Genomic DNA, 13900 nt, shown 5'->3' with positions numbered 1-13900 from the left:
GTTTTTTCAATAGTAAAATGATGATAATCAGAATACATTTCTCTTAAAGTTATTGAGGGGAATAAATAAACTAGTACATCAAGGGGTTTGAGTCTGGCACCTGGCAAATTCTCAGGTGTGCAATTATGGTAGCAAAGCAATCAGCTTTGTTACTGGTGCTTTTGAAACAGCAAGCTCTGGGGAAGAAGACCCCAACAACAAATGGCATTGCAAATTCACATTCTTGAATGGCTATAATGAACACATAAGGATTGCTATAATTTCTAAAACATTTTTTTTCAATTCGAAGTTTCTAGAAAGTCTTTTATGATTTTCTAGAGTGCTTGTAGGTTTACTTTACTTTTCCTGGATACATATCCCTAAACAATACTTCAGTCAAGCTTTGGAAAAATAATAGAATATTCACTCAGCAGGATATTGCAACAGGCAGAGGGAAATGGGTATTTTAAATTCTTAGTAGAAATGTCATCTTTTATTTTCCTTATTTTTGAAGTTCAAAATTAATCCAAGAAGCATACAGATTAAGAAGTCTAAGTATCAGATCATGTTTCCCCTAGTTTCCTTCCTGTAGGTACTCACCAAATAAATGCTTTTAAAAACTTATTTTCTCCTTTCTTCTCTCATTGCAATTAGCCAGGTTGGTTGTCAATGTTTTAAGGAAGATGAGCAGCAAGTTGGAATGTGAACTAATCTGTAAAGAATTCCTGGTTTTCATTTTCAAAGGCTAGAAAGACTCAGAAAGAAGTGTCTTCAGGAAGTGTCAGACCTGAAAGACAGAGGTCCTTGCCCCAAAGCCATAGCAGTCCTCTGGTACTGAAAGAACCTTGATGGAAAGACCAGTGAAGCCTGTGTGCACAGATGACTGGTGACCAACTTCCTACACTACCTATGTCGCTGGTCCATGTAAACCCCCCCAAACTATGGCACAAGTAGTGTGGGGGAAGCACTTTGGGAAGCCATTTTAAAGGGATATCCTATAGTCTTGTTCTTGAGTTATTATGAGTTTGCATTTCCTGTAAGCCCATTTAGATTCAAATTTGAGCCTGTCTCCTGTAGGCTATTGGAAAGTAGAATATTATATAATTTATTAAAATATATAGACACATAAGACCTTCATTGCCTGTCTCATGACAATTTAATTTTTACTTTAATAAACACCTATTCTGGGGTAATCAAATAAAAACCTTTTGTTTATTCTTTTCTTTTGTGGATACATAATATTTCTTTGTTTAAATGTTTCTCATATTTCAGACCTTCAGTAGTTTGGTAAAATCAGACATGAGCCCTAACATTAGGCAGGACAAATGGTAAGCACAATGTCCTAGAGATGGATCTGGTGTCCTTTGTGGGCAAGTGGTCCTCATAAGTGATTTTGGGACACTGGTCTCAAGGCTCAGTTCTGTCTCAGTCACTGCTGTGAGTTTTTCCTGCGAACTTTTGCACTAATGGTTTAAAAACAGATGGGAAGGGGGAGCGCTGCAGATTCCTCAACACAGCTGCATCCACTTGGCATGGGGTGGGGGTAGAAATAGCACATCCTTGCTAACTCCCTGGCTCTGCAACTTTTTCTTTTTGTGATTAATGTCCAGTGCAAAGGTGAGTAATGGAGCAATTCATTGTAGTAATTCGAGTTATAGAGAATATATGGACTCCTTCGCTCAGCATCCCTTTCTCCAATTCCTTGTCACATAAAAAGAATCATTACATTGGTGAATACAATGTCATCAGCCACGGGACTGAGCAGAAAAACAACTCATGTGCCTCAGATGTCTCCACTCTCTGAGGTTAAAATTCAAGTCTTAGAACTGGAGGATGCTACTGACTGAACAGGTGGTTAGGAGAGCTCCAGCTGTGGCCTGAATGCTTGTGTCACTCCCTAAGTTTGTGTGTTGAAATCCTGAACCCCGAGGACATGGCATTTGGAGGTGGAAACTTGGAGAGGCTGAGCCATCATGAGTAGGATTAGTACCCTTAGGAACTGGAGATGTAGGAGAGAGAGAGAGAGAGAGAGAGAGAGAGAGAGAGAGAGAGAGAGAGAGAGAGAGAGAGAGAGAGCACTTGATCTTGGACTTTTCAGCCTCTAGAACCGTGAAGTATAAATTACTGTTCTTTATGAGCCACTCAGTCTAAGGCATCTTGTTCTAGCAGCACAAATGAACTAAGACAGTTTCTAATGCCTTCTCTTTGGCTGTAAGTCTTTTGCCTCCTATTTAAGAGTGATTGGTTGAGCATAAATAACTTGCAGCTGCTTCACTCCTCCACCATGTCATTATAACCCAAATTAATCTTTGAGCTCCTGGGAGCAGTCTGAGAGGGAGTCAGGTGATGGAACCTGATTGGCAGTGGAAGAGGTCCAGGACAGCATGGCTGTCACCACTTTGCAAGGCATGAAAGAGCCAAGGAGCAGATGAAACAGCAGACGAAGGCCTTAGTTCTGCCTTCCTGATTCAAGAGACGAAGCAGAATGTCCTGAGGTTGAGGACCCTAATCCTACCAGCTGTGGGAGCATGTGATAGCAAATACCCCAGGGATCCCATAACCTAATAGCAAGGTAGGAAATGCTTTCAGTTTTCCGTGGGCTGTAGTCATGTGGTTTGGGGTGTTAATTGGAAATATTCCTGAACTTAATAGTTAGAGGGGTCCAAGACCTTAGGATCTTCTTTTACTGATTCAAAGTAGACATCTGCATTAGTTCATTTTTCATTTGTATAATAAAGTACTAAAAGTTGGGTACTTGTAAAGAAAAAAATGCCTATTTAGTTCACAGTTTTGGAGGTTCAAGTGCATCATCCTGACATCCTGACATTTGTTTTGCTCTGGTGAGGACCCCCTGGGCTACATCACCCTATGGTGAATGGTATCAGGACAGGAGTGTGAGCAAGAGGGAGAGATCAAACGATGAGGCAGGAAGCCAGAGAACAAAGAGGGGCCAGTTTTGTTCTTTCATAACAACCCACTTTTTTGGGAAAAATTGGGTTTTCATGAGCACAACATTAATCTCTTAGAAGGGCGGTGCCCCAATGATCTAATAACCTTGCACCATGCCTCACCTCTTAATATTGTCACACTACCATTCTGGGGACCTACTCTCCAACACTTGAGTCCCTGGTGGACAAGCCATATCAAAATCCTAAAATTAGATTGTTAAAGTGCACTTTCCTAGGGTTGAATATAATTATAATCTTTCTTTTAAAAATTCCCAGGGCTGAGTATAGCTTAGTGGTAGAGTATGTGCTTAACATGCATACGGTCCTGGGTTCAGTGTGTGTGCTTGTGACCCTCCCCCATTCCTCATTGGTAAAGAATATTTGCAAAGGTCAGAGTAGAGAGAAACTAGTTCAGTCTGTATTGTGGGCTTTCATTTTGTCACGCAACTTCCTCCTGAAGTGCTGTGAGTATTTGCATGTCCCTGTATGCTTGTGTGTGAAGAGAGAAGAGGAGAGGAATAACTATCTAACCTATGGCACCTGGTCCCACAAGGATTTTCTGCCACATCTGAGCATCTCCTGACTAGTCATGGAACCTTCTGGTGAGGTGGAGATTTAAGCTGAAGTGGGGAAGGAGCCCACTTCTTCACTCCATCCTTCATTCCTCTCTCACAGCCTCAGTGCCCAGGGCTGTCTATGCAAATAGATCCAATACATTGGATGCGTAGTCCAGGCGTAGTCCAGGTTATTATTCCCAGAGACATATAAACAACATTATCCCCCTCCAAGTAAAAGCAGCATATGTTATCTTTACAAAGTTCCGTTCAATTTTACAGCACCTACGTATTGGAAAGAAACTTCGTGTACAATCTTTCTGCTCCATGCACTGCACTCCTAGCTACATCAGGGCTCTCTCCATCTAGTGTATGTTTGATTGAAAATTCAATTCAACTTACTTCAAATGTGTATTGAGTACCTTTATGTTGGCAGCAAAGTGGTAAAAGCCATAGGGTATACAAAATAACTATAAAGTACAGTCTCTTGCTTCAAAACTCTGCTGTGCTATTGGGACCAATATGGAGAAACAACAAGAGACCAACATAAGACAGAATACATTTGGTCATCAGAATGTGTTGTTCTGACATTAAGTGCATTAGATTTTCCAGAAAAGGAGTTCTCGGTGAAAGCCAGAGTTGTAGGGCACAAAGGCTTCTTGGAGGGACTGAGGGCTGGCATGGTGCTTTGAAGAATTGTGAACATTCAAATATGCAGAAGAATTGCATGCAAAATTTTCCCTGTTGTTTCAGATTCTCCACAGAAGCCTTAGGCTGAAAACAACATGACCTAATTATTGCAAAGTCTAAAGAGCTCACAAGGGAGCTGCTGGTCCTAGCCAGGCTGACCCAGAGGTAAGCCAGACATCCTATGACTCTCACTGCCCACTCCCCACTTTTGGCTTCCCCACTAAATAACCTACTTCAAATTATAAATGTGAGAAGAGGTCATTTCTAGGATTTTTAGCAGTATGTTGTCTGGCCTAGTAAAAGTGGTGTGGTATTTCCTCTCTCTTCCCTTTGGAGGAGCAAGTGGATATTCCCACCTCTTCTAAGACAGGAGGGAAGACCGTTTGGCTTCCCACTCCTGGGCCTGATGTTTATTGAGCAGTTGAGCCTGTAGGTTGATCTGAGGGTGCCCTGGAATGGCAGAAGAGTCTTTGGAGATGGCATGCATGTTATGCATTGTGAGCATGAAGAGTGATACTTTGTGCAGAAATAAAATTTAAAGTGGTGTATAGTGGGAGCAGCCTGTGATGTCAGACTATAGGGATGTCTGCATTTCTACTACTTGGTCTGCTAGGGATTGGACAGTTTCCTGTGGACATATGGATATTGTGAGACATAGGTGGCTCTGGGTCAGCCTGGTGGCAGACAAAGGTGGAAAAGGAAGACTCTCAGCTATCAACAGCTTGAAGAGGCAAGAGGGGAAGGGAGGGAATGTACAGAAAGTCATGGTGAATTTGTCCCCCTTGTTCAGGTAATTTATATCATGAACGTTACCATAGGATCACCCCATAACTCACATGTACCCCAGTAGAATATTTATCATATTTAGGGTGCTGTTAGTCAAAGGGAACGATACTGACTATGCGGTGTCCTCTTTCCTTCAGACCTCCTCCTGAACTCTGACCCTAGAGGAGGCAGGGAGACCAGGCTGAGAGAGAAAGAAGCTAAGGAAGAGTGAAGGCACAGACCAGGCCCTTCCCTTCTAGCTGTAGGTCTGGTCTGGACCCAGAGAAAGGAAAAGCCTGTGCATTGCATGGGAGGTTGGATTTTGATACTTGGCAGTACTTCCCACTTTCTAAGCAGAGAGTCTAAATTACTCAAAGAAGACTCTTCGTATGACTGAGAAGTACTGGAAGGCTGTGGTCCTAAGACACTGCCTGGAGCATGGAAGAGGGACACTGAGCACTCCCCCAAGGGTGGGGTTTTCCTCCAGACCCCCTCAATGGGGCCACTAAACACGAGAGGAACAGAGAGGAGCAGCAGGGTATGGTGGGCCTGAGCTGTGTTTGGGAGTCTCCCTTTGATAGGAGTGGAGGGGACACTGATGACAAGACTGCACAGATAACAACCCACCATGAAACCCTTGAGACAGGACTTCATTACTAAGAGGATAAGCAGCAGCAGGAAATTTAAGCAAATAATCAACCAAGAAAAACCCCATGGCTCAGGCAGCCTTCTTGGGAAGGATTCATTGTCTCTAAAGCATCTCCTCCCTCTTCTTGAGCCTTTCCAGCAGCCAGGGGCATTTCTCCCTGGCAAGGAGCTAGTTGGTTTGTCATTAAATGTGAATTTAAGAGTATGTCTTCTCATGATCTCTCTTTTGGCAGTTTGGAAGCAAAGACCCAGCTGAGGGATTTTGTAAGGTAGAACACTGTGCTCCTTTTCCCACTCATCACAGGGCAGGAAAGACCTGTGGATCCTGCTGTTGTGCACCTGGACCACAGTCAATTTGGATGGAGAAATGATGTTTAAATTTCCTGTCTACAAAATAAATGAGGAATGAACAAGAGAGAGGAAGGCAGTTTTTATTTGCAGGTCATTAGGAAGGGCAATCTATCAAGGTTCCCTTAAGAGTTGGTTTCCAGAAGGTTTTAATGATGCTCTCTGAGCTGGAGATGGGGTGACACACATGATGCTCACACCAGCAATCAGGAGCTCTCTTATTTACATACTTCTATCTGTCTTGCATTTGACTCTATTGCAGTTAAAATTTCTATCTCTATCCTCTGGGATGAGGATAAGAAATGCCATATTTTTGTAAATCAAATTTATTCTGACTTTGAGCTTGAACTTGCCAGGATGAGAAATTGGATCTCTATCTTGTTTGTTAGGTCACTCTATTTCTGTGCAGGATCAGAGGAATGGGGATGGTGAAGGGGTTTCTGTTCTATAGGCCATCATTGTGATGGTTAAGATGCTATTGGTTCAAACTTATATGGCTCATTTGGAAGTGAATGGCTTACTTCTTCTCTGTCCAGCACTGACATGGTGGGTATGTTTTTGGCTACTGTTCCCAAGGTCACCTCTTGATGGTTAGTTTCCCTAGCATCCCTGAGTCAATCCTGGTAGCTAAGAGGCTGTAAAACCTTGTCTCCTTTCTAGCATCTCTTGGAAAGACCTGCAGACTCTTTTCATATGGTTGCTTCCATTTGCTCTGACTAACCCTGCTCCATTGCTCTGGCATCATTCAGCCTCTTCACTTCAATGATTCATGGGTTCTGCATACAAAAGTCTGAATAGAGGAAAAGGAGTGTTTTTTCTTGAGTGTTCCTCAGTTTTTGCTCCCTGCAACACAAAGGCACACAAGAAAAGTCAATACCTGGCTTTGTTTCCTTTTCGTATTCACTGGAGTGAGAGGGGAGAAAAAATACAAATAGTTAGGAGGGAGAAACCACAAATATATTTTTTCATCACATCTGTCTAGTCTTTAGGACACCAATAGTAAATGAGATAAGGCAATTCCTGGCAAGGGATGCAATTGATATTGTCAAAAACGAGGGTGTGAGTACAGTGATCCATGGAGGGATCTGGGCTGAGCACCCCAGTATTCACTATAGCATAGCTTGCTGAGCAGCTACCATTGGCCAGTGATGTCATTGCATGCTTGTAGACTATTGCTCAAAATACACATGGTAATCTGTGGCTGTGTCACTGTACCCTATTGAAGGCAGAAATAAATAAATAAAAATAAAGTAAGAAGGGGGGAGAAATGACCCAAACATTGTATGCACATATGAATAAAAGAAAAAATTAAAAAAGGAAAAAAATAAAGTAAGGAGACTGATTTTATTTAGGCCTTGCCATAGGAAGAACATCACAGATCCTGAGATCAGCACACCCACTAAGGTGAGTTGGCCTTAGACTTTTTTTAGGAATAGTCAAGCATGTTGCAGTAGGCATGGTTTATAGCTGAAATTGTCTTGCTAACTGGGACAGTTTCATTCAATTATCTGTATAGGAAACTCTGTGATCAGTTGGTTTCAGAGGTGCGAACAGCTCTAATCTTAGCTACTCATTCTTGTGACATAGAATGTCTAGTTGGATGGTCTGTGTCATTAGTTGACTCATGTCCCTTCCCTCTCCCAAGATATGTTAACTGAGAGTTAGGAAATGTGCATATGACCTTTTTTGGAGATAGGGTCTTTGCATCTGTAATGGAGATAAAATGAGGTCCTTACGTGTGGCCTAATTGGAATTACACAGTTGCAGGCAAAGGAAACTCAGAGATTGTTAGCAACATCAGAAGCTAAGAGAAAAGCATGGATTAGATACTCCTCCAGAGCCATGAGAACGTGCAGCCTTGCCAACACCTAGAGTTCACACTTCCAGCCTCCAGAACTGTGATGTGATTCATCACTGTATGGTTTAGCCATCCAGTTTGTGATGCTTTGTTACAGCAGCTCTAACAAACTAATACAGCCTAGGACTCACCTTGTCAACACATTTACACAAGGGAAAGATTTGAATTTAGCCTTGTTGTAGGTAAACAAGGGAGGACTGCATGAGTTTAACAGAGTCCTGAGAAAGAGGACAGTGAGTCTCACTTAAGTTAGATAACTTTTTTTAATTGTTATTTTTATGCTAAGTCATTTCAGGTACACAAAAGGGTGGGAGTATTTCTTAACCATAGCTATTTTCTGGGAGCACAAATCTCAACATTTTCAATTCAGTTGAAACACAAAGCAAACCCATGCTAAATTCTAACATGTCTGGCATGGTGAGGAGTCTCCTGGCCTTGCCAGCATTCCCTGTTGTGCTTGTCACTCTAGAAACATTAGCATAGCCTACTCATGTGGTGTTGCTACACAAACATACAGTGCTATTTACTGACCATGTCCTTGGTAATGTCATTCCCTCTGCTTGAAACAGCCTGTCTCCTCTTCCTCTTCTTTAATTTCACTTGTCTTTGTTCTTTTCTCAGGAATTTACCTTACTCTCCTCTTTTCCAGCTCTCTCTTCTGGGATTTCATGGAAATTGGTGCTTTGCTCTGGATGGCCATCCTTTCCGGCATCAAAATTCCTGTTTCTCCTCTGCTGTTGGGCTGCAGGATCATCAAGGGAAGGCCACTTTCTGCCCTAATCATCTTACTGTGAAGCTCCAGGTTTGGTAGAGAGCAGGTGATAAATAAGTATTTGCTGAGCTGAAATAAACTCTCTCTCCCTCAGACATCTCTCCCTGCCCCTTATAAATATTTCCTCTTCGACACTTCATGTTATCTTTTCTTTCATCCCTGAGCGCTCCTTCGCTATTGAGCCCCTAGCAGAGAGGTCAGGTCTGTATTTTCAGGCTTTATTGCTTCTCAGTGTAGGCATTCCATTTATAGTTTTAGTATTCTAGCCACAGTTTAAAAAATTGCCGTTTTCCTTTGCATAGTCTTAAAAAGTTTTTTTTTTTCTCATTGTAAAAGTACCTCAGGCTCATTATAAAAAGAAGAATTTTGAAAAAATGTAGAGAAGGAAAAAAGAAAATGCCAAGAATATATATAAACATTTATCATTCTAGATAAATTGACTATATATTGATGCCATATCTCTGTATAAAACGAGCATCATGCTGTGAATTCCACTTTGTAACCTGATTTTTTTCACTTATCATTCATTGTGAGATGAATTTACCATGTTAATAGATGTTCATTTGAAATAAACAAAAATGTTTTTCAAGTATGAGTTTTATCAGCAGAGAGACAATTTTAATCTTTTGGTGAAAAATATTTCCTCCCCCGCTTTGAGGGCAAGCCTGCTTGGCTAAAACAGTGTACAAGTTTGGAAATATTAAAAGTATTCCTCATGGAAGGTGACAGGAGATTGATGCTAACAGTAGTAACTAAACTAAAAAGTAGAAGGAAGGAGTATCCAATACCTCTTTTCAGTCACAAACATCTTTTTAAGGTACTCAGGTATATTCAGAATCTGAAAGTAAAGATTGTGGCTGAAGGGAAAGGGTACTCATTATTTCCCTATCACCTTCACTGTTCTATCTTTACCACCACCATCATCATCACTACTGTCACCATCACCACCACCACTGCCAGCACCAGCTCTACCATCTCTACCTTGACTGTGCTCTTTCCTCTTTCTCCTTCTTCCTTACATTCACCACTTTAATCATTATCATCATTATTCACAGATCGACTTGATTTAGATATTTGGGAGTTATAAGAAGCAGAAGTACACAAGTGCAGAAGAGATGACTTTAAAAATTGGGAGCGTTCATTTTGACTCTTTCCCAAACTATTCTAACCTCTAGGGCTGATTAGATTTTCTGATTTGAACCTGACCTGTGTGAAATAGTCCTGATGTAACAGATTCCCTTTAGGCTCAATTGGGTTTTTAAATTTCTAAAATAATTCTAATAAAAACAAGTCTGAGAGTATTTTTTTACTAGTTTGCATTTACATTTGTCAAATTTGCATGCCTGCTTAATGCTTAAAGGTTGAGCTTTTAGACAGAAATCTCACATGAACCTCCTAGAATTACCTAGCTAGATAATTTAGATGAGTTTTATAGACAGTGTAGAGAATGCATTCCTAATCACAATGTGCAAATGGATGTTTGTATTTTCTTTTTCATAGAGAGAAGTAACCCTGAGAAGGATGTCAGGATACCACATAGCAGACCTTAAGTAAGAGCACCTGGTGTCTCCAGCGATTGAAATGACATATTAATGAGTTCTCATTTGCGGTGACATTTTACCAGGAACCAATTAACCATAGTAATTATATCTCTTGCAATGCGTGCTCTGAAACGTGAAGAGCTTGGGTGTCAGGTTGCTGTGTTTGTTGAGCATTTTTTTCCATATGACAACATTTTAAGCTCTAAAACTTTGAGTCATTTATTATGTTTCCTTTGCCTTCGGGGTGTCTCTGTATGGAGGAAAATTTTACAAAGGATGATTTTTATAACACAGAGACAGTGGTGCATGCAAATTAACATAATCAAGTACAACTCCAGTACTTAGCACAACCACTGTACGTTGTAAACAGGGACAGAAAACACAGTGGAGTTGAGGTTACGGACTTAAGAACAGAAAAGGAATTACATAAACCTTCACACAATGGTACAGATTGGTTAGGAAAGGAAAAATTATTTTTTTTTAAAGGTCATGTTTATAACTTTAATGGTCTTTAATTAAGAAAGGAAAGGAAAGAAAAGAACATAGTGGGTGAAAGTGCTGGAGAAGAGTTAGCTGGACTGCTCTTTTCTTTTTTTTTATTGTGCAGGGTGAGGGTACATTGTGGCATTTACAAATGTTCTTACAATTTATATAAAATACTTAATATTCGAATTTGCCCCCTAGGAAAGGAAAAATTGAATAAGAGGTTTTGGCTAGGTGGCTTGTTTAGATAACTTCTGTACAACAGAAAACTTTTTGTTGTTATTGTTTTTGTTTAAAAACTTGCCAATCCTTTCAAAATATCACAGTTCAGCTTTCTAAAGTAAGTGAACTTTCTGTGTTTCACTTTACTCCCTGAAATACAGGGATAATACCTGTATCTGCCTTTTCATTTGTTGTGAGGGGAAGTTAACACCTAAGATGGTACCTGTTATATTACACTGATCATTAAGTGCCAGCTGTTATTATTATTTATTGTCAAAAAATATAACTTGACATTCTAAAATTTGACATTACAAAAGTGCAAACTCTTTATTTAAGAAAAATAGCAATGTAATAAATCTATCATTGGGCAAAAATTAAAACAGTATATATATATATATATATATATATATATATATATATATATATTAATCCTTTTGGATTGCTATAACAAAATGCCATAGGCTGGGAAACTTATAAATTACAGAAGTTCATTTTTCAAAATTCAGGAGGCTGAGAAATTCAAGATCTAGACACCAGAAGATTTAATATCCAGTAAGGACCTGTGTCCCAGTTTATAGGTGGTGAATTCTCATTGTGTCCTTACATGGTCAGGCAATTCTCCCCATTCACGAAGGCTTCACACTTATGACTTCCTCATTTTCTGAAAGAAAATACTCACCTGAGGGATTAGGATGTCTGTACAAAAATTCCTGTGGGAACATAAACAGTATACAAAACAAACTGAAACTAGCTTTAATCTATTAAGTTCAAAGATAACCACCTTTAGAATGTTTTGGAAAAATCTTTTCTACATCAGTTTCTCTATAAATTAATATGAATATGTTTACAGATGGATAGACCTAATTTTAAATAGATCATGTGTTCTTCTATAACTGATTTTTATTGCTTATGCAACAAATATATCTGAGATAGATTTTCTGTTTGGTATGAACTCCATCATCATTTTTATTGACTATATCATAGTCTATTAAAAATCATAACTCATTTGCATAACTCTCCAGTAATAAATATTTCAATTTTATTTATTTATTTTCTTTCTAAAGTTCCTTGTATATGCCTCATGTTCTGTGTATATATTGACTTCCTCACTGTACATTCAAAGATACAAGATTTCTAAGGTCAAATGATTATACATTTTATACTTTGAGTTATATTTTTGTACTATTCTTCCAAGGAGGTTAAATTTATACTTAAGGGTAAAATTTGTTAGGCACAGATAGAGGCTGATATCAAGAAGGACAGATGGCTTCAGTGCAAGGAATCCTGTGAGAAAAAGTTGGGAGTTGGGAAGATATCTATTGTCTTTGGGGAGTCTGCAAGCTTTCTTAAGCTTGTTATTTCTCACTCAACAACCTCTTATGGGCACTCCTTCCTATCAAATGATATTCATTCTTTTAAGAGGTGTGGTATGGGTGAATCTTAATGTATTCAGTCTTTCCACTTTTCTTGGTCATTTAGTTTCTTTTATACCAGTTTTTTAGGACTATGAACAATGCTGTAATAAACAGTCCTTAAGTTCTGGGGGGTGGTTATTGATTTCTGTGGGATAAATTTCTACTCCTTGGTTTGCTGAGTTGAATTTTAATCTATAGTTTAATCAGTGTTGCTAGATTGCTTTCCAAAAAAACTACAACTTTTCACTTTTCCTCCAGAAAGTACATTTTCTTTACCTCTCAGTCTGCAATAAGGATGGTACTTCCAAATGTATGCCAGTTTGATGTGTACAGCATAAATTCAATTTGCATCTTGTTGCTTGGCAGTGACTTGGAGACCTGTGCTTAGGTTTGTGGCCCATTTGGATTTGCTATTCTGTGAGTTAGATGAAAGACCTGTTACTGTATTTAAATTTTTTTAAATATTCTATTTAAAGCGATACATGCACATAGTAAAAAAATAAAATAGTACAGCAGCATTTATAATGAAAACAATAACCACTTCTTCTACCTCTTTGCCCAATAATAATAATTAGGATTATTCCTAATCCCCAAAGTCGGGCAATAGAATCTATGCTAGTTTCTGTAAACATAGTGGTTTATTTCTGGGCAATAGTGGTTTCAGAATTTCTGTGTTGTTCAGAGAACATGCAATGGAGCTGGGCATGGATGTTTTGGCCAGGAACATGTCATCGGGAAGCATGGGAGCGGGAAGGCCCAGCAACACTCTGTGCTGTTGCTGCCTGATGCCCAGCACTTGGATCAGAGTTGACCTGAAGCTTCAAGGTGTTCTCTCTCCAAATGAGGCTGCCTCCTCCTCACAAGGCTTTTTCCACAGCCTACATTTTACAAGCATGTGTCTACCTGTGAGAACCCAAGACATGGCAGCATAAACCTACAAGTGGGCTAGGGGTAGTGTTTGACTTTCCATAGCATCGAGGTAACCAGAGCAGAGGGTGGGAGTGGGTTCTGAGTGGTTTAGCTGTAGTGTGTGCTGATTCCATGCCTTCCTCTTCACTTTCTTCTTTTTTGTGACAATACCTCCCAAGCATTGTTATAATAAGGAGGCAACTTCCTGAAGTACTCCAAGTGGACTTCCTCAAGTAGGTCATAAAATGTATCTATCTTTCTCCTGTTCACAATAGTTTGTCCAAGGATTATAACTCTAGATTCAATATAATGAAATCTACAGAGCTTTGAAATCATTATTCATTGTCTTTAAACAACTTTAATAACTTGTATTTTTTGTAGGTGAGTTTTTAAATTCTCATTGGAGACTTTTGAGTCTTTTATCTTCCCACCATGTTCTACTGCCTCAGAAAGAGTAGTTTTATGAGTGGTTCTGCATTCAGCTAACCCTTTCAAAAAAAGAATCATATCTATCTTACATTCAGGAAAATAATGTTTATTTTATTTTGTAAATTATTTATGCTCCTTAGTTTTTTTCCCTGTTACACTATGACAAGGTGGATGTTGGGCCTTCTGGATTTCTCTTCCATTTCACTCATATTCTCTACCATCATCTTTTTATCTCATGATCTGAAAGTTTTTCTCAACTTTATCCAGATCTCCCATTGTGATTTCATATCCCTCAATCATTGTCTGATTCTCTAAGAAGCTTTCTTAAATTGTTCCAGT

At 39.4% G+C, this 13900-nt stretch overlaps 1 long non-coding RNA gene across 3 annotated transcripts in view; it reads left to right on the top strand.

Annotated features, from left to right (window-relative positions):
* LOC141422549 (uncharacterized) overlaps positions 1 to 11217 on the top strand; it is a 133164-nt gene extending 121947 nt beyond the window's left edge. For 2 of the 3 annotated variants that reach the window (XR_012447177.1, XR_012447175.1), the window contains 2 exons: positions 4235 to 4336; positions 8440 to 11217. This is a non-coding gene — a long non-coding RNA (uncharacterized lncRNA). The remainder of the gene's footprint in view (positions 1 to 4234; positions 4337 to 8439) is intronic. The other variant, XR_012447176.1, reaches the window with a different exon arrangement.
* The last annotated feature ends 2683 nt before the right edge of the window (positions 11218 to 13900 follow it).

Source organism: Castor canadensis, chromosome 4, assembly GCF_047511655.1.
Source record: "Castor canadensis chromosome 4, mCasCan1.hap1v2, whole genome shotgun sequence".
Lineage (NCBI taxonomy): Eukaryota > Metazoa > Chordata > Mammalia > Rodentia > Castoridae > Castor > Castor canadensis.
This window is presented reverse-complemented; position numbering and strand designations above follow the sequence as displayed.